The 22,387-nt window shown below is 40.0% G+C and overlaps 1 long non-coding RNA gene across 4 annotated transcripts; it reads right to left on the bottom strand.

The window, feature by feature from the left end:
* Positions 1 to 777: 777 nt before the first annotated feature.
* LOC103277994 (zinc finger protein 530) lies at positions 778 to 22,385 on the bottom strand. Of its 4 annotated transcripts, none has more exons than XR_505807.3 (6): positions 22,256 to 22,385; positions 7,302 to 7,869; positions 6,375 to 6,476; positions 4,821 to 5,344; positions 3,908 to 4,000; positions 778 to 3,101 (listed from the first exon to the last, which is right to left on the bottom strand). It is a non-coding gene; the product is annotated as a zinc finger protein 530 (long non-coding RNA). The 4 variants fall into 4 exon arrangements; XR_505808.3 differs by having other exon boundaries at positions 7,302 to 8,092; positions 22,256 to 22,368; XR_010003805.1 differs by having other exon boundaries at positions 7,302 to 8,692; positions 22,256 to 22,345.
* Positions 22,386 to 22,387: the final 2 nt, after the last annotated feature.

Below are 22,387 nucleotides of genomic sequence, written 5' to 3' on the forward strand. Positions count from 1 at the left end.
CCTGAATATTTTCTACAGACCTACACTGCTGCTTTTGCTGCTCTTCTTCATCACACTGTTGAAACAGTAATGAAATTGGTACCTTTTTACACATGTGGTGGTTGTGTCCTATAGTTAGAATGCAAGTCAAAAGATTAATTGATCCATGAACAAGAAACAATCAAAGATTGTAGTCTGACATTTAAGGGTTCCACTCTTACTTTTTGTAAATGAAAACAGGCCTTGACCATAAAAAGCTTCAGGATAACAGAAAAACAACCAAAGAAACCCTAGAACTGATATAAGGGTATTTACAGCATTTTTGTGACTGCACTCACAGAAAAAAGAGCAAAGAATGTGAGTGGAGACTTCATTTCAGAGCTTTCTGAAATGCCAGGAATTGAAGCACCATTCATCTTTTGCAAGTTCAGAATCTTCTGCAGAATTTGGGTATTTGGATCTCGAGATTTTGGAGAGACCCTTGGATCTGGGATGGTACATTTCCCACTATTCAAGAATGATATAATTTGTGCCATAAGGCCTGATGATGAATGATATAATTTGTGCCTTTCCTTCCTTGATGCTATTTTCCACATTTACAATCTCTCTTACACATACTGTTTATGTTGCTCTTCCAGGTATTTTTTTCCTTTTTTTGGAAATCTTAACAATTGCCCTTTTTTTTGGAAAAGGAAGATGTAATATCTAACCATACAAATGTTTTCATGCCTAAAAGTTGCAGAGTTTATGTTAAAATCAAAAAACATGGGCCAAACAAGTGAAATACATACAAAGTCAGTCTTTCGGCATTGTTTTATTGATTTGCATGATATTTGAAAAGGGAAAAGTCTTTACTATCTCTGTTCATCCTTGACAAACAAATATCAACAGCTTCCATATGATGCAAGAATCTTCCCTTTACATATTTCAACAAGATTTAATGTTTGCACATATGGGCTGTTTTTTCCCCTCATTGTGTTCTTTCCCACTCCATACCATCTCCACTCTTAAGCCAGACTAAAATTTCATTAGCCTTTCCAATCAGGTTTCATGGGACACCTTGAATAGGGCAAGAGAAGGGGAAACAGATTCTCCAGATACCCTGGACTGCCAAAGTAAACACACACACACACACATAAATAATGAGTCCAAGAACAAATTCGGCCTCAGCTCTTTTTAGAAGCCAAGGTTATTAAAATGGAGCTTGTCATACTTTGGATTTATCATAAGACCACATGACTCACTAGAACAGATAATTACGCTTGGCAAAAGTAGGAGGCAATAGGAAAACTGAAAGACTGCATGAAAGGTGGATAGACTCCATGGCCCGGTGTCTGCAAGATCAGCATTCATAGGATGATCAGAAATCAAGTTCGACTCGACTACAGATCACAACAGCATTGTGGAATATTTCCATTAGAATGATGGAACAAAATGTTTTTAAAAAGGTGTTCATATGTTCGTTATGGTTGTGTCCCTTCAAGTCATTTCTGACTAATAGCAACTATCACAGGATTTTCTTGGCAGAATTTGTTCAGAAGGCATTTGCCTTGCCTTCCTCTCACCATCAGAGAATGCGACTTGCTCAAGGTCACCCAGGTTTCCATGGCAGAACAAGAACTCAGACCCTCATCTCCCAGTGTCTTAGTCCATCATATAGGCTATCACTTGTGCTTGAATATAACTGCCTTCCAAGTGCAAGGCCTTGATGGTGGGTCCGTAGGTGACTATAGAGACCTATTCTTGATCTGCATGTTTTTTCACAGTGAGGACATTGATTTCCAGATGGAAATCACTAGGTTTTACATTCTTGAGTTGAAAGTATAGTAACTGCTTTGGGAGATGGTAATCCAGCATTCAGACAATGTGGCCAGTCCATGAAACTACTACACCACACCAGCTCTCTGAAATATAGAGATGTATAACATCTCATATTGGTTCATCTAACCTGAGGGGATCTTGCTTAGTCCAAGATCAAGCAAGATCTGGTGCCTTTTTGAGGGTTGATTTAAAACAGCTTCCAGGAGCAGGATTCTTTTGATATTCCACAATTTTTTTTAAAAAAGATAGATGCTCTGTGGCCTATATAATTTGGAATAAATGCTGTAAATGGATGGCAAAATTTAATTATATTGATAGTTTCAATTATTTTAAGCTGTTTCCACATTTGTGTGTAAAACAGTGAAGACATATGTTAAAATATAATTTGTTATACCCTGCAGATTTTGAATTTCTATTGTAGCCTATTCGGAAATTTTTTTTTCGGGGTCTAAACAGAAACAAGTATAGCACCAAGAAGTACATATATTCAAAATGGAATTTGGCATACAATGAGATCACTTTAGACACATTTGAAAGTTGATTTAAATTTTCTTGAGGGGAAGAAAGACAACATTTTTAAAAATCAGATGTCATTTATAGTGCTATGTCCTATGATGTGAAGTTCAATTCTACTTTTAAAAAAGGATTAATATATGATTCAGCAATACAAAATAACAATATAAAACATTTTTCCTATGCTCAAATTCCTCTCTCTAGCATGGCTGCTCTGATAATAAGAAAAAAACTTTATTTGTATCCCACCACCATCTCCCTGAAGGGGCTTGGGGTGGCTCACAAAAGCACCCAATATCAGGATATCACACAGAATACATATATATATATGTATTCTGTGTGATATATATTAAGACTAATACACAGGAAGGAGGTAACCCAGTGGTAAAATCAGAACTGGTGATCTTTGACAGCCCATTCTGAGGGAGGCATTGAAATGGTTGGACCTGAAATTCGAGGGATTATTTCATTTGGAATAAAGATGTTTGACAATCCACGCTTTGAACTGCGTTCTCAAGAATGCATAATCCATAATGAAGTGAGAGCAGTGCTTGAAACTTTCCCAACCATGTGGAGCAAGTGTGTTTTTCTTTGACCGTATGGCTTCTAAACTAGGACACATGTTTCAAACCAATCTCTGGAAAGTGCTAAAGACAGACATCTTCAAAAGATGTCCTGTTTGGAGAGCTCCATTTTCTATGATTTCTTGGAATCTCTTCCATCTCATTCCTATTTTTCCTGAAATGCAATAGCCTTCTTTCTTCCAAAACTTGTACCACTTTTGTCACCTGTAGCATCAGAAGAAGAATAGCCACAAATGACTGACATTGCAGTATGTTTTGTAAACATGCATGCAGTTGCCAAATATAAAACTGTAAAAATCACTAAAATCATAAATGAAAATTTACTTTCCTGCTCAGGTTCAAAATCAAAATATAAAATGTCTTTCCCGTATATCTATTTTAGTATGAATATTGTTTAACATAATTCCAGAATGCAATAAAGATGCATGCTTCAAGCTTTGAATATATCTTGCCTTTTCCAACTACAATATTAAAATCCTAAAGGAAGGAATGGGCAACACTACCTCTGAGTATTCCTTGCCAAAGAAAGCCCTATGACATTTATGGGGTTGCCATAAGCCAACAGGCGACATGAAGGCACACATATACACTAAGTTATAGTAGTATCATGAAACTACTTATGTTCCAATCCTCTACACAAGTCGCCTAAGAGTAAATCCCAGCGAACTCAAAGACATACTTTTGAACAGACAAATATAATAAGAGTAAAGACTCCTGTTCTCATCATTTCTGTTCAAATACTGATTGGAAATGGCCATATCTTCCTCATTTCTGATTATAGGATTATGCTATAACCAAGTGGATTTCTACACATTTTTGGTTTTGTAGATTCCTTTTCAGAATAATCCTATGACTCTGGAATCAAGATCCCAATGTCCAACGGTAGAGGAAGAAATCCTATTCTGAAGTCTGAGATAAGGCTGAGACATCAAAAGGGGAAACTTCTTCTGAATGGTGCCCTCTATGAAGTTGGGGCTTTAGCTAAAAGAGAAGGGGGAAAAGGCATTTACCTTTGTAAAACGTTGGTCTCATTTTTTATCAATTTTTGCCCAATATAGTTTTCCGTCTTCTGTCATTTCCAAGGCCCAAAGAGAATTAGTATCCTATGAAGCAAAAAGACATTTAGCACAGATGCAACAATAATCAAGAATATGATTATTCGGGGTGAGAAGGGCGGAATATAAATACTATAAATAAATAAATAAATATACCAATGAAGATGATTATGATGATTTACCCACCTCCCCTTGCACCTTGAGGAAGGTAAAACAGGATCAAAACAGAGAGATAAAACAAAACTCTGTTCAAATACTATTAAAATACATATAACAAATATTGTCCTCCAATTAGCAATGATCCAGGTGATCCAACAATCTTGGCTACTTGGAAGATCCTCTTCTAATTAGGAAGGAAATATTCTCATTTTCTACCATGCATGGCTGCATAAAATTGTGGGCTGGCAACACAAAACACATGGGACATGTGCCCTTTCCCATTGCTGACACCAGTGGGGAGAAAGACCTTGTACTATGCCAACTCACATGACTCCACAGCACTGAACCAGGGCAGTTAAAGCGGTGCCAAACTGCATTAATTCTACAGTGAAGATGCACCCTATGCTGTCTGAGCTGGAGTGGCAAATAGTGTGTGCCTTATCCAAGTCAGCAGAAACTGAGTCTGAAAGAACTCACATAAATCATCAAATTCCATAAATTATTTCCCCTGCCTTGCACTAGTAATAAAAATACAAGAACTACAAACAAAATAACTTGGAATCTTTTCTTGTCACCTTAGCTGTTTGCATACTTCTGCTGAACAATAAGGTCAGCCCTGCCTTTCCCTGGATTTTTAAGGTTTCCCCAAGCACTGCCTAATTCCTTTTGGTTCTATCCTCATTCAACCCAAAAAAAGCTAGTTACTTACTATTTGCGGTAAATCAAAGCTAAGTGTTTTGGGGGGTTCAGTTCCATCACCAATGCTCCCTTCGGCATTCGGCTGGAGTTGCGGTAGGACCGCCAGAAACACACGACTCGGCTTGGCAGGCGTCTCGACGGGATGAAGCCGCAGGTGTTTAATGAAATTCGCCTGTTGGCGAAAATTTTTGCCACATTCAATGCATTTGAAGCGTTTGTCTTCAGAGTGAACCCTCTGGTGGTTCTGCAGGTCTGCCTTCTCCCGGAAGCTCTTCTGACAGGTGCCGCACTTAAAGGGCTTCTCCTGCATGTGAGTCAGTTCGTGCGAGATGAGGTGAGGCTCACACTGGAAACCCATCCCACATATGAAGCATATGTATGTTCTCTGTGCGTAGGAGAAGGGTGGCTTGATTCCCTCGGCTCCAGTCATTCCTGGCTGTTTCCAACCAGATCTTTGGGAATTAAGACCACAGAGTCTTCTGGATAATGTCTGGCACGATCTTGAAGGACCCAGATTCCCCTCCTTTTCACGACCTGTTGTCATCATAAGACAAAAGAGAAGGAAGCAGATGGAGTGATCCAAGCAATGACACGTTTAACTAAGTATATGACAATCATGAATGGGCAGAGTTTTGGAGGCAACTGGTCATGTGTTTTTATAACAAACCTTGGAAAAGTTAATTTTGAGGAACAAAGCACCTAATGTGCTCCAGCCAGCATAACCAAAGTAACACTCTGGGGGAACTAAGCAATTCTGAAACCCTGAAAAAGCCTGAAAAAGCCCCCCTCGGCTTATACTCAAGTGAAGATCCTGGCCGGCTTATATTTGGGTTGGCTCATGCTCGAGTATATAAGTAATCAGAGTTGGACAGAATTATCTTACTGAAGTCTTATTATTATCTTAAATTACAGTTTTATGTAAATATTCAAAAACATTTAACCTACTGATGCCTCAATTAATGTAATTTTATTGGTATCTATTTTTATTTTTGAAATTTAGCTCCTGCATTTCCCATCCTCATCTTAAGTTTTCCCAGTTTTTTTAGTAAAATTAGATCCCTCAGCTTATATTCGGGTCAGCTTCTACTCGAGTATATACGGTAATACCGTTTCCCCAAAAATAAGACCTAGTAGAGGTTTTGCTGAGTTGCTAAATATAAGGCTTCCCGCAAAAGTAAGAACTAGCAAAGTTTTTGTTTGGAAGCATGCCCGTCAAACAGAACACCAGAGCATGCAGAATCGGTAAATGGACGTACCATAGATTGTTGTACATAGAAATAGTGGTAGTAACAAGAAATTCTTGATAGGATTCAGTTTGGTCATGCTGGTTTGTGATGACAACTACTGTACTACTGAAAGATTCCAATCACCCCTTAGTTTTTAAGCCAAAAACTTAAACTTTTGGAGTGCCTTGAACAGCCTGTTTTTCCACCAGAAACAAAAGAGAGGAAATTTTCTGCCTTCTTATACCCCACTGCCTTCACCACCATTGTGGTTCTCTTCTTCTTGCACCAGTTCCCTCCTCTTTCCCATCCCTTGCTTTTCTCCCTAGTTGCTCTCTCACCTGCACAGATGCTTCCTGGACACGTTGTTTCTTCCAAAGTATGATGATCAGGACACGAAAGGTTTGGGCTGCAGAGTATGTAGGGATTGGGAATAAGAAATCCTGTTTCAAAGTGTAGGGGTGGAGAGAGGGAAAAGGACAGAATGATCAAGGTGAAATTACTAACTCAAGATTGGCTGCATCTCTGCTTGACTCTGATCCACTTATCTTCCAGTCAGGAACTGGTTTTTCACATTCTCTATTAATTTTCTCTAAGTAGTCATTCCCCAGGAGCCTCCGATGGCGCAGTGGGTTAAAACACTGAGCTGCTGAACTTGCTGACTGAAAGGTTGGCGGTTCGAATCCAGGGAGTGGGGTGAGCTCCCGCTATTAGCCCCAGCTTCTGCTAACCTGGCAGTTCGAAAACATGCAAATGTGAGTAGATCATTACATACTGCTCTGGCGGGAAGGTAACGGCACTCAATGCAGTCATGCTGGCCACATTACCTTGGATGTGTCTACGGACAAGGCTGGTTCTTTAGCTTAAAAACAGAGATGAGCACTCATCCCCAGAGACTAGATTTAATATCAGGGGAAAACCTTTTCCTTTACCTACCTAGCCCTTCCTCAGTGTGATACGTTTTACTCATGGGCCAAAAATACACCACTATGCAACTGAATTTATGAATCCAAGCAAAGTCCATTTCCAGCAGTCCTGTTCCAAGATACTGCTTTGTCCTGTGCTGTTCCACAACTATGAAGTTTCTGGAAGAAGCTCTGTATACATCGGATGGCCCTTTTGGTATCTTCCAACTCAATGATAATAAAGTTCTGCCCTTGATGCATTTAATATAGACTAGGCCTGGATAAATTATGAGAATAAGCCCCAAGCACAACAGTCAATGAAATTCTCCTTTCAGTTCAATAAGTAATATAGAATTTTCTTACTATTTTGCAGTCTTCTGTGCCGAATAAGTTGAAAGCTGCAATCGAAGCATTTCCCGCAGTCAGGGCATTCATATGGTCCTTCTGTGGTGACGTGTACATGAAGGTTGTTTCCCTCCACGTGTTTCCCACAATCAACACAAATACAGGGCTCTTCAACGACACGCTGAACCTTTGAAAAAGACCTGCCGCTGGCTTTCCCCCCACATCCCTGGCAGCTCTTGTGGCACCTAAAATGCTTCACGAGGCCAGTCCTGTAGCGAAATGTTTTTGTGCATTCGCTACAGTGATAGGGTCTCTCCCCTGTATGGATTCTACGATGTGTAGTGACGTCGGTGCTTTGTCGGAAGGTTTTCCCACACTCAGGACATTTGTAGGGTTTCTCTCCAGTGTGCAGCCGCATATGGCGGGCGAGATGTGAGCTGCGGTTGAAAATCTTCCCACATTCAGGGCACGGAAACTGCTTCCTGAGCCCGTGGAAACCAGGTTCTGACAAGACCTCCATTAAAAAGCTCTTCTCCCAGGTGGAATATTTATCTGGATTTCTGCTGCTGATAGGTTTTCTGTAGAACTGTGAAAAAGAAACACTTCAAAAGTATACACTTTTTGAAAGTATTGCAGTACTATCAAAAGCCTTCTATATAAATGTCATGATACAAAACGTAGGTGCTTCAAAAAGGCACCATCTAAGGCAGACAATTTGTTTGTAGATAACAAATCTCTTTCGCTAGGATGCCCAATAGCTGGATAGTTTCCATGTTGTAGCTCATGCCTGTGTGGACACCAAATATCACCTAGAAAAAAACAAAACCAAGCCTATGAAAGCTCTGGTTTGTTGTGTTAAGTCAAGAGCATGGAAAAAACAGCTGCTGTTGTCATCCAAGGAGAAATCCCAAAACTTCCCCACTCTTAAAAAACATTTTCATGAGAAACAAAAGTACACCATATATGTAACAAGTTTTTTGTACTTGTACTTTTGTGTGTTTCTGTTTATTCCTGAAAATGAGTCTTTCAAACAATGGCTTCAAATGACAGATTCCGCCTGAACATTGAGAAGAATTTCCTAACTGTGAGAGCGGTTCAGTGGTGGAACTCTCTGCCCCGGAGTGTGGTGGCGGCTCCTTCTTTGGATGCTTATAAGAAGAGGCTGGATGGCCATCAGTTGGGGGTGCTTTGAATGCGATTTTCCTGCTTCTTGGCAGGAGGTTGGACTGGATGGCTCACAAGGTCTCTTTTAACTCTATTATTCTATTAAATGACCTTCCACCTGGCTGCTATGGTTAATTTCTTAATTCTTCATCTCCTTTACTCGTTTGCAACCAAAACTGGGAAATGTATTTTCCTGGTTTATTCTGTGTGAATGCATCCTTGTATTCTTTCAATCTCATTATAAACTGGAATGAAAACAGCGCATGTTACAAATTACCATTTTAGCTCCGATGTCACTCATACAAACAGTCACAAATCACAAATATCCCTTAAAATGTATTCTTAAAAATATTCTTATGCTATAAGGAGACCCCTTAGGCTTTACATGAAATTTGAGGTTGTTGTTGTTATTGTTGTTGTTATTGTTGTGTGTGCCTTTACACTGCCTATCAACTTATGGTGACCCCATGAATTACATTGCTTTTTCTCAGACAAGAAATAGTATTACTGGGTCCTTCCTCTGTAATACAGCCTATAGCACCTGGAATTCACTAGGGATCGCCCATCCAAGTACTAACCAGGGTTATATGCGGCTGAGCTCAGCACAGGAGGCTAAACCGCTAGATGCAGAAAAATCCTGCAGAATGAAAAGTTGGCAGTTTGGGCCCGGGTTCGGATGAGCACCCACCGTTAGCCTCAGCTCTCTGCCAACCTAGCAAATTGAAAGCAGAAATGAAGGTAGATGAATAGGTATCGCTTTTAGCGGGGAGGTAATAAAGGCACCCTTAAGGACATTGATCGGGAAGACGACAAAGCTTCTCGACATGGAAAATGAAGTGACAGCACTCCCCAGTGGCTGGAGTCAAGCACAGTTTCTAAGATGCCAGAAATAAGATGGGCAATGCCTTTACCTCTGTCTGTGTATTGTCTGTCCTTGTTAATTGTGTAGCAGCATTGAATGTTTGCCATATGTGTGATCTGTAATCTGCCCTGTGTCCCCTCAGGGAGATAGAGCAGAATATATACTATATATAATAATAATAATAATAATAATAATAATAATAACAACAACAACAATAATAACCCTTCTTAGCTTCCAAGATTTGATATGATCTGATGCCTGCAGTAAAAAAAAAAATTCTTATCAAGTCATATTTTGGCTCCTGTAACTTTCCAGAATGTGTTAGTTTTAGACAGAAATGGAGCAAAGGGCTCAAATCACAGAAATAAAATGCCTCAAATGAAACTGAAAATAGACCTGAAACTTACCGTATTTCTTTGATTGAAATATGGCACCAATTGTAAGATGCACACTAATTTCAGTACCACTAACACAAAAAAGTGCTCCCTCTCGATATATAGATGCACATGCAATTCTAAGACGTACTCTTATAGATGTTTTTATGGAGGAAAAAGTATCTTTTAGAAGAAAAAAATAAGTACTTTCAATGTGTACTTTCAATATGTATCTGTCTGTCTGTCCATTTCAAGGGTTGTGATACCCAGTAAGGGTACATGGACTGGAAAGTGGCTATTACAGATTGACTCAAAGGTAGAAATGCACCTAGAATTAAGCCTCTATCTAAGAAAGTTGTTTTCTTCCCAATCAAGTTCTCAACTGTTATTTCTATTTCCAGAAATATGGATATCACTATATCCAAATTAACATTTGTAATGTAGCAAGAATACATTATCTTATTTCATATCATTAGTAACCAATTGAAATTTCCTAATAAATGTTTAACTCACTAGTTTCTATCCCTCCCGCCCCCACAACTCTCTCTGGAGTTTCACCACTCCACAATGGTCACTGTAAAGTCTGTGTCCTAGGAGGCTGACATATCATCATTTGTGATTTCTGCATCAGGCTATTTTTAATGTCAAATCTGTAACCATTTATTATTTTCTGTAGAAATCGGCTAGTTCACTTTTGTAAAGAATGCATAAAATACCTTCTGCATTTAATTCACCACGGGCCTCCTTATCTAAAGCCCCACTTCCAAATGTTTGTGTTAGATAAACCCCAAATTCTACATAATCAGAATTTTAAATAGTCATAGGCAGTTTATGTATCCCAGAAGTTCTATACAATACTCTATGAAATTAGCTTTAAGGGAAAGCTCCAGGACCCTACATGGATACAAAAATCCTTATATGCTTAAGTTCTATTATATTATATTATATTATTTATTTATTTCCATCATTTCTATCCCACCCTTCTCACCCGAAGGGACTCAGGGCGGTTTACAAAACTGGCATGATTTGATGCCAATACACAACAATACAAATGAATAAAACATAAGCAGTTAAAAACAGTTAAATAAATTAGCAATATGCAATATACAGATTTAAAACAATACAAAATACTCGAGCCATTCATCCACAAAACCTTGTACATAAACCTTAATCCAGACCGAGTCGAAGCCAACAAAACTTATTCTTTGAACGCTTGCTCTCATAGCCAGGTCTTCACTTTCTTTCTAAAACTCAAAAGGGATGGAGCCTGCCGGATGCCACTAGGGAGGGAGTTCAACAGTCGAGGAGCCACCAATGAGAAGGCCGTTTCTCGTCCCCACCAGCCGCACTTGTGAGGCAGGTGGGATCAAGAGCAGGGCCTCCCCAGATGATCTTAAAGCTCTCATAGGCTCACAGGAGGAGATACGTTCGGACAGTTAAGTTGGACCAGAACTGTTTAGGGCTTTGTAGGCCAAGACCAGCACTTTGAATTGGGCTCGGTAGCATATTGGCAGTCAGTGGAGCTGGCTCAACAGAGGAATGGTATGCTCCCTGTATGCCGCTCCGGTTTTAAGCCTGGCTGCCTCTCATTGTACTAACTGAAGCTTCTGGGCCATCTTCAAAGGCAACCCCACGTAGAGCGCATTGCAGTAATCCAAGCGGGATGTAACCAGAGCGTGGACCACCATGGTCAAGTCAGTCTTCCCAAGGTACGGGCGCAGCTAGCGCACAAGTCTTAGTTGTGCAAATGCTCCCCTGGCCACCGCTGAGACCTGGGGTTCCAGGTTCAGTGATGAGTCCAGGAGAACACCCAGACTGCGAACCTATGTCTTCAGGGGGAGTGCGACCCCGTCCAACACAGGCTGTAACCCTATACCCTGTTCGGCCCTACGACTGACCAGGAGGACCTCTGTCTTGTCTGGATTCAAATTCAATTTGTTCGCCCTCATCCAGTCCGACACAGAGGCCAGACACCGGTTCAGGACCTGAACAGCCTCCTTAGCGACAGGTGGGAAGGAGTGAAAGAGCTGGACATCATCTGCGTACAGATGACACCGCACCCCGAAACTCCGGATGATCTCTCCCAGTGGCTTCATGTAGATGTTAAACAACATGGGGGACACTATGGAACCCTGCGGTACCCCACTAGACAATGATTGCGGGATCGAGCAGATGTCCCCCAATGACACCATCTGGGAATGACCCTCCAGAAAGGTCAGGAGCCACTGTAAAACAGTACCCCCGAGTTCCATTCCAGCGAGGCGTCCCAGAAGGATACCGTGGTCAACGGTATTGAAGGCCGCTGAGAAGTCCAGTAGAACTAGCAGTGACACACTCCCCCTGTCCAGTTTCCGGCGTAGATCATCTACCAAGGCGACCAAGGCTGACTCGGTACCATGCCCCGGCCTGAAACCAGACTGTGCTGAATCTAGAATATCAGTGTCTACCAAGAATGCCTGGAGTTGCGTGGCCACCACACATTCCATGACCTTGCCCAAAAAGGGAGATTGGAAATAGGCCGATAGCTGTCCAATTAAGTGGGGTCCAATGACGGCTTCTTCAACAGCGGTTTGATCTCAGCCAATTTGAGGCTCGCTGGAAATATGCCTTCCTGAAGGGAGGCATTCACCACCACCTTTACCCACTCGGCCAAACCCCCTCTGGCTTCCTTTATCAGCCAGGATGGACAGGGGTCTAGGATGAATGGGGTAGCCCTTGCCTCTCCAAGCACCTTGTCCACATCCTCGAGCTGAACCAATTGAAAAGAATCCATCAAAATGGGACAAGCAAGTGCTCGTGTTACATCCTCGGAGACTGCCGTTAACATGGTGTCAAAGCCGGAGCGGATCAGAGCGACTTTTTTCTGCAAAGAACCGAGCAAATGCTTCACAACAGCTGCCGAGCTGTCAGGGATTTCGTTCTGAGAGATGGGATTTAACAAACCTTTGACAACTTGGAACAGCTCCACCGGATGGTTCTTTGCGGACACAATATTAGCTGCAAAGAAAGCGTTCTTTGCAGCATCTATTGCTGCGGCATATGTCCTTAGGTAGGAACACAGCTGTGTTCGGTCTGATTCGTTCCACTTTGAATGCCACACATACTCTAGTTCCCTATTCTTTTGCTTCATTGATACCAACTCCTTGGTAAACCAAGGAGCTGGTTTAGCTCGGGTACTCAAGAGGGGACGTTCCAGAGGGATCATACCTATTGCCCTAGTCATCTCCCCATTCCAGAGAGAGACCAGAGCATCGACAGGATCACCAACCGAGGTGGCGGGAAACTCCCCAAGAGCCGTCAGGAATCCATCCGGATCCATAAGCCTCCTAGGGCAGACCCTTTTAATAGGTCCTCCACCCCTGCAGAAGTTAGGGGGCGCAGTAAGCCTAAATCTGATCAGGTGATGGTCGGTCCATGGCAACTGAGCGATGTTTAGCGATGATACACAAAGGCATAGTATTTTTAAAACTACATATTTTAATACATATATTTTATGAATGTATTCTGACTGTGTTGCATCTCATCTTGGGCCATGAGGAAAGGCAAGTAACAAATATAGTATTATTATTATTATTATTATTATTATTATTATTATTATAAAATTGTTAATTCTTAAAAGTTTCACAGGAGTTTGCAACTTTGGCTGTAGCAGACTAAAACTGCTATGCCTTTTGACATCAACCAATCACTCTGCAAAGATGCTGGAGGAAAAAATGAGAAAATTCTTATAAAGCATTTTCTAATGTAAAAACAAAACAAAACTACAAGTTGTAATCACTCAAAATTCTTTGGAGCTTGGTAAGGTCATCAGAATTTTCTGTCAGAAGGTGCCAACACTGTGGTTCAAGTACATTGACTAAAGTTCTGGAGAAGAGAAGCTAAAAGTCCTTAAACTACAAATTGCTATAACTGTATGGTATAGATCAGTGGTTTTCAACCTATGGTTCGCGGACCACCAGTGGTCCGTGAAGCAAATTGTAACCTTTATTCATATAACCCAGAATATCAAGGCAGAAAATCCTACAATATCTGCTTTGAACTGGGTTATCTGAGTCCACACTGCCATATATTCCAGTTCAAAGCAGATAATGTGGAATTTTATTCAGCTGTGTGGAAGGGGCCTTAGTATCATGGGAATGGTGTTTCCACTGAAGCTTTATCACCAATATTTGTTTCCACAACAAGCTATTTTTTTCAAAATCCATAATCGTGAGGAGTTGGAAGGGAATCTTATGGGGTCAGATTCAGTGGGGAAAGATGGAATCCCTAAAGGGGCAACCTTAAAAATAAAGCAAATCCAGCACTTTCTACTTGGGGTGGATGGGCTGAAGTGTGAGAGATTATGGAAAATCTGTTTGAATCTCATTCTCTTGAGGATGAGAATTTTTTTACTAAAATTCAAGGAATCGCTTTGCACTAACTTATGCTCTTCTCCACAACTTATTTATGCGAACAAGGGTTTTCTACTTTGCTGGTAATTAAAAACAAGTCCAGGAATCAATTAAAGGTAAGTGATGATATGCATGTAGCTTTAAGCAAAAATATTAGCCCCAGGATTACCCAACTTGTAAAGAAGATGCAAGCTCAAAAATCACATTGATGTAAACCAAATTTAATTTTCTATTTTAAAAAATCTTTTTTATATTATAATGTACTCTCAATTCATGTAACTATTAAGTTTAACAAATACGTTAAAAGTTTTGATTAAAGTTTTAGATTAACTCAGTTCATTATTCTTGAACCTTGTGGTCCTTGCTAACATCAAAAAAATAAAAGTGGTCCCTGGTCAAAAAAGGTTGGGAACCACTGGTATAGATGTAGTGGGTCCTCAGTATCCTTTCAGGTTTGTGTTCAGGACATATCACCTCCTCCCACAGATACCAAAATCTGTGGATGCTCAAGTCCATTATATAACAATAGCATAATAAAATAGCATCCCTTATATAAAATGGTAAAAAAAAATGAGAGACTAAAGATTTATGAAATGGTGGGGTGTGGGGCTACAACAGGATATAGGCTCCCTTGTTTACGCCTTCCCCAGCACTTTAATTCGGACAATAGTTCAGGTATTGTCCTCCCCCTGGTTGTATCTGACACTGACATTTTCTTTGGCCCAGTTCCTTTTAGGAGCCAATCCAGGATTTTATCAAAGTATGTCTATTTTATGTGACCTTATTAGTTTTATCATTTATTCTATTGTTGATTGATTTGTTTTATTGTTGTGTTTTTACATTGTCTGTTTAGCCTGGGCTTGGCCCCATGTAAGCCGCCCCAAGTCCCTCTGGGGAGATGGGGCAAGGTATAAAAATAAAATTATTATTATAAATTATATGCCTATACATCAGCATAGGGCTTACTAAATAACAAAAACCAGGAGCTGTTTTTGGAAGTTTTTTTTCTGTAAATATTTTTGAGCTGTGGTTAATTGAATTAGTGGATACAGAACCCATGGATACAGAGGGCTGGTTGTACATTCATAACTTTGGTTTGGATGGATCTACAATTAATCACAAACCAACTTTTGAACAAGCAGAGATATCCAATCGTCCCTCAAATGGGAAGAGAAAAGTCTGAAAAAGCATTGGACACACTAGAATTGCAACAGGAATTATCACATTGTCTGGCTTCCTACCGATTCATGGTGTTTTAAAAATTGTTCCACAAGGAAACAAAAAAATGAATTTTATTTTTAGTTTTTCATATTTATTTTATTTTAAACCACAGGGAATAGAGTTTGTTAGTTGTTAGGTAGGGGGATGTCATGGGGTGGGAATATATGCTGTATTTTCATATTGAATTCTTTAGTTTTTGTTTTCTATTTTAGCATCTGAGTTTCTTATTTTTATTTTGTTGGATATAAATTACTTTTGAAATTAAAAAACAAATAAAAATGAATTTTAAAAGAAGGAAAAATAAATTTATGGAGTGATGAGAAACCATTGCAAAGGAGACTGAAGGTTTCTTAGGCACAGGGTTATTTCCCAATTTTACAGAAGCAGGTCCACAGTCAAGAATTGAGGTGTACCTTCCCACAAATATCTCTCCATCCTCTTCCTTCAGGGCAAGGATGGCCTTGCGACTTATTTCATGGCCCTACCTTTGTGTACATAGTACAACTGTTGTATCCAGAGATATGATTTGGATACATGAAGCTGTGAATAGCAAAACCTATTAAAACTGGAGGTCTTCCAGCTCTATAAAGCCATGCCAGAGGATCTAGAAAATGCCTAGGGATGACATATTTTGTTGGACATGGATAATGAAACCATGAAACTAGTTGCACCCATTTTCTGCCAAAGATTATAGAACAGATTATGCTGACTGTTTTTTCCACATAGGTCTCATTTCTCTCTGTTGGCTAACCTTGTTTTACTCAAACCAAAGATCTCATCATATGGAATTTTTCCTCCATTTCTATCCGTTTCTACACACTTGAAAGACAGACTCCCACAAAGCTCATCAAACAACGCAGGACTGCTTTCAGTGGTTGCTCATGGGACTCCAACTCCGCAGCGTGTAACAGGAGGATTTCAAAGACGAGCAGAAATCAACTCCAATCCATTCGCTGTACATATAAACATTTTTTTCCTTGTGACAGGAAGTGGTGGATTTCTCAGATTACTTTGTGACATTTAGAATAATAGAGTTGGAAGAGACCACATGGGCCCTGTAGTCCAACCCCCTGCCATGCAGGAAAAGCACAATCAGAACACCCCTGACAGATGGGTGCTCACGTGGGCAGTCTGCTAATGCTCTTTTTTCCTGTTTCCATTAGTGGTTTAAAGATGGTGTGGTCCCATTGAAATAAGTGTTTTTAAAGAGTGCCTGCCTCCTTTAGTGTAGGGGCTTCAGAGGAATGAGATAATGAAAAGTGGCTTCAAAAAGGATGCCTGTTTTAAAAAGTGTGCTGGTATCCTTGTGATAGTTGACCTCGAAAGGTGAGGGGGTGATCCTGTGTGATGGAAATGAGTACATTATCCATCTTCTTTAAAGACAGAACCTCATGAACTGCTATACCAAGAAGACTGTTCCACCCACTTGTCCAATGACGGAGCAAGTCAATGTTTTTGGCCACAACGGCTTTTGTCAAGATATGTATTTCACAGGATTTGAAAAACTGGAGGTGAAGGAGAGGGGATCAGGATTAAGTTGTAATGTCATTTTCAAAATGGGGTTGGGGTGAGTTAATCTAGTTAACTGACCTTGTTACAATGAACAAAGCCCAAGACACTCAACACTGAAACATATATACAGTACCAAGATTCAGAGTAAAGGCTACTATGGCCATCTTAGTAGATGATCTCCATCTTAACTCTGACAAGGGGTGTGTTTCCCTGTTTCTGCTTCTAGACATCTCAGCAGCATTCAATACCATCCACCATGGTATCCTTGTGGAACATCTGAAAAGGGGCTTGGGAAGCGGAGGCATTCTGTTGCAGTGGTTCCAGTGGTACATCTTAGGCAGGTTCCAGATAGTGGTGCTTGGGGGTAGCTGCTCCTCAAAAAAGGAGCTGTTATGTGGCATCCTACAAGAGGCCTTTCTATCCCCAACGTTTTCTGATATTTACATGAAACCACTGAGAGATCATCTGGAGGCATAGGGTGAGATGTGATTAGTATGCTGATGACTCTCAAATATAGTTCTCCATGCCTTCAAAGACAGCTTTAGCTAAGGATAGCGTGTCTCCTCCGAATGAATGCCTGGAGGAGGTAATGGGCTGGATAAAGAAAAACAAATCGAAACTGAACCCAGACTATAGAGGGGTACTTGCCATCAAGGGTTTTAAATCTGAGATGGAGGTGTGTCAACCAGTCCTGGACAGGGTGACACTCCCCCGAAAGACTGTGTTTGTAGCTTGGGAGTGCTCCTGGACTTGAATCTCCAAATGTCAGCCCAAGTAGATGTGATGGTCAAGACTGCTTACTGCCCCTTCCTAGATTTGGAAGACTTAAAGATGGTGGCCTCAAAGTTGGACTTATCCAATGCACTTTACTACTTGGGGACTATTTTTATACCAAATTCAGAAACCCCAAATAGTTCAAAACATGGCACCCAGAATAGTTATAGGAACACCTAGACGTGAGAATATTACACTTATATTAAATCATTCCACTGGTTGCTAATTACAGTATTTACTCGACTCTAATGAACATCTATTTTAGCTTAATTGTTTAGCCAAAATTGAGATGTGCTTTAGATTAGATGGCAGACTACAATCACGTGCCAACAGGTGCCTTTGCCACTCCATCAGGCTGAGACTAGCGAATTCGCCAGCTGGGAGATGAAAGAGAAATCGCACTCCTTTCCCTCTCCAGCCATTTCTCCCGTCTCCAAATTTGGGAATGAAGGAGAAATGGGGCTCCTTCCCTGTCATTTATCCCATCTCCCAACTCCTTTCCTTCCCCAGGGAGGAAAAAGTAGCATTGTCTTCCACCTGGCGGAAGAGCGCTGCTTCTCCTCCTTTCTTTAAAAAATCCTTTTTTTGTAATGCGCACCTCAAAATCCAGGTGCGCATTACATTTAATGGTGCATTAGACTCAAGTAAATATGGGTAGTTTCTAGACAAAGTACAAAATGTTGGTTTTGGCTTTTAGAGCCCTACGTGGTTTTAATCCAAGTTACCTACAGAATCACCTTCCCCTGTACAATCCGCCTTTTAGGACACTGAGATCTTCTAGTCAGCGGCTACTCCATCCTGCCAGAACCTGACTGGTGACCGTCACCCAGAGGACCTTTTCATCAGCTGCCCCAAAACTGTGGAACGACTGGGGGGAAGAGCTCTGACAGCTAAATGAGCTGTCAAAATTTAAGACACAACCAAACAACTATCCCTTTAGACAGGCCTACCTAGTCAGCTTTCAGTATAACTTTTAATTCATATTCTGTGCTTATGATGTTTTAACTTTTGTCTCATATATTTTAATATGTGTATTTTTACTATAGCCTCCTCTCCTTTAAGAAACTTCTGAAAACGCATATATTTACTTTCATGTATGGAGAGGAGGAAGACTAAGACACTTTAACCCAATGGAATACTGGCTAACTCACGTGTATTGTATGGCTGCTACGAGACATCTTAAATGAGCATCAGTGTTAGCCATTTTAAAGCCATTTCAATGTAATTGTATCTTAATTGCTTTTAGGGTATATGTTGTAATATTTTATTCATGTTTCTGTGTACTGTATCTGATTGGATTGTTTTTTATTATGTTCATCTCAATGCTTAATTTTTTTGTTGTAAGTTTACTGTTACTATGCATTATCTTGTATTATTTTGATGTGTTTGTACTCATTTGAGGCACTGAATGTTTGTCTTTTTGTTTTATGTCTGTAAACCACCCTGAGTCCCTTTGGGGTCAGAGGGCTGTCTAGAAATAAAGTATTATTATTATTATTTCAACTATGTTTTAATATGTGCCTTTATAGATGTCTTCGATTACATTGTGCACCACCTTGGAGGCAGGTAATAAATAATGAATTATTTTTACTATATAATATTACATATGAAAAGAGATCCTGCAGGACCTTAGTGACTAAGACAAAGAAGTTGGTAGAATAAGCTTTCATAGTCTTAAGTCTATTTCATCAGATATATGAATATGCGATTGCTGTTGCCCGCTTTTGGTCCAAAACTATTTAGCTGTTTGTGATTCCTTTATTTTGTCATTTCTAAACTTATTTATTATGCAATGCTTTTGACGCGAAATAAATAAATAAATCAGATATATGAAGCATATAATGCGCCCTCAAAAAACACATGCTCTCTAGTCCCTTCAACATTACTATGGTATTCTTGGGGCAGGAAATCCTTTATTTTAATGGGATTCACTATTATCCTTGCTTCGCTACATATATCTGATGAAGTAAACTTAAGTTTATGAAAGCTTATTCTATCTCTTAGTTAGTCTACAAGGTGATAAATATCCCTTTCCACAATGATCCAGACTAACATATCTATGTATTTGAATTCTACAATAATATTATATGAATTATCTTCTGGTTGCTTCTTGACTAATGACAGCACCTTGAATTCCATTGCGTTTTCTCAAGCAAGGAATACTTATTTAGCAACTTATGGAGACCCCATGAAATTCAAAGGGTTTTCTTGTACAAGGATAAGTCAGAGGTAGTTTTGCCAATCCTTTTATCTAAAATATAGCCTGCAGCATTTGATATTCATTGGCGGTCTTCCATCCAAACCCATTGGGTCCTGGATATCTGCAGAGATTTGATTCCAAGATACACAAAAAAGGGTGGATGCCCCAGTCCCGTTATATATAACAGTTCAATAAAATGTTATCCATTATATAAAATGGCAAAACAAAAGCTTGATTTCCAGATTTTATACTATATAACGATTGGTATAATAATAATATATTATAGTTTAACTATTATTTATTATATTATGTTTAAACTTCAACAACAACAACAACCTCCCCCAACCTAGCATCCAAGATCAGACAGCTACGTTACCTTTAGGGTCCTTTGGCCTTGTGAAAATAATATAATAATACATAAATAATATATTAACATACTATATAACTACTGGTATAATAATACTAATATATTACAGTGTAATTATTATTAATTATATTAATATATTAAATCATCATCATCAACAACAACAACAACAACAACAGGCTGCCCCAACTTAACTTCCAAGATCAGACAGCATATTTTATCTTTACATATATAACTATTGGTATAATAATAATATATTATAGTGTAATTATGATGTATTATATTATTATATTAAAGCTACAACAACAGTAATCACAGGCTGCCCCAACTTAGCTTCCAAGATCAGACAGGATATTTTACCTTTAGGAGTATAAGTACTGGTATAATAATAATAATGATATATTATAGTGTAATTTTTATGTATTACATTATTATATTAAAACTACTACAACAGCAACAACAACAGGCTGCCTCAACTTAGTTTCCAAGATCAGACAGGATATTTTACCTTTAATAATAATAATAATAATAATAATAACAACAACAACAACTTTATTTTATACCCCACCTCCATCTCCCCGAAGGGACTCGGGGTGGCTAACATGGGGCCAAGCCCAGGTAATCGCAATAAAACAAAATAAAATACATACATAACACACATCATTGACAAGTAAAAATTAAAACTATTAGGTATATAACTATTGGTATAATAATAATTTTTTTTTCGTGTCAGGAGCAACTGGAGTTGCTTCTGGAGTGAGAGAATTGGCCGTCTGCAAGGACGTTGCCCAGGGGACGCCCGGATGTTTTAATGTTTTTACTATACTTGTGGGAGGCTTCTCTCATGACCCCGCATGGAGCTGGAGCTGATAGAGGTAGCTCATTCGCACTCTCCCTGGGTGGGATTCGAACCTGGCAGCTTTCAGGTCAGCAACCCAACCTTCAAGTCACTAGGCCTTTATCCCCTAGGCCACCAGAGGCTCCAATAATAATAATAATAATAATAATAATACATTATTATTATTATTGTGTAATTATTATGTTAACGCTACACAACAGCAACAACAGGCCACCCCAACTTAGCCTCCAAGAGCAGATAGGATATGTTGCTACAGTAGAGTCTCACTTATCCAAGCTAAACGGGCCGGCAGAAGCTTGGATAAGCGAATATCTTGGATAATAAGGAGGTTCGTTGGATTGTTCTTGGATAATAAGGAGGGATTAAGGAAAGGCCTATTAAACATCAAATTAGGTTATGATTTTACAAATTAAGCACCAAAACATCATGTTTTACAACAAATTTGACAGAAAAAGCAGTTCAATCGCAGTAATGGTATGTTGTAATTACTGTATTTACGAATTTAGCACCAAAATATCACAATATATTGAAAACATTGATTACAAAAATGGCTTGGATAATCCAGAGGCTTGGATAAGCGAGGTTTGGATAAGTGAGACTTTACTGTATTTGGGTCCTTTGGCTTAACAACAACAACAACAATGTATTTCTTACCTGTCTTTTCTCACTGTTTGATTCCACATAACATAATGTTTTTGATGGGGAAAACATATTGCCCAGGAGCACCTTTATGGCACGGGGAGGGGCATCTACACTGTAGGATTAACACAGTTTGATCCCTTAGAATCCAATGCTACAGAATCCTAGGAGTTGTGGCTTTACAAAGCCTTGAGTCTTCTCTGCCAGCCTCCCCAAAGCACAAATCCGAAGACTGAGTCATTGAAGTTCCAAGAGATTTCAAACTGCGTTAAAGGCACAGTGTGGATGCACCAAGGGAAGTAGAGAAAGGGGCTTCCGGCCCGCCCTGGATCTAATGACAGCGCTCCTTTGTACCCTCCTCTAGGTTCAGTGTAGATTAGGCTTGGGCAAAGTTGGGCCCTCCGGGTGTTTTGGACTCCGACTCCCACCATTCCTCACAGCCTCGGGCCTTTTTCTTTTCCCCCTCAGCCGCTTAAGCGGCTGAGGGGGAAAAGGAAAGGGCCTGAGGCTGTGAGGAATGTTGGGAGTCGGAGTCCAAAACACCCGGAGGGCCCAACTTTGCCCAGGCCTGGCTCCCTTCTTCCCAGGCAGGCAATCGTTGTCTCTTCTTACCTGATGGCGCCTGCTCCCGGCCCTCTTTGTGCTTGGAGGCCTCACAGGAAGCGAGGCTCAAGGGCTTCCTTTTCCTCCCCCTGCAAGACGTCACGTGGGGAGGAAGAGGAAGCAACGCAAGGGCGGGGATCC

The sequence above is a fragment of the Anolis carolinensis genome, chromosome 2, assembly GCF_035594765.1.
Source record: "Anolis carolinensis isolate JA03-04 chromosome 2, rAnoCar3.1.pri, whole genome shotgun sequence".
NCBI lineage: Eukaryota > Metazoa > Chordata > Lepidosauria > Squamata > Dactyloidae > Anolis > Anolis carolinensis.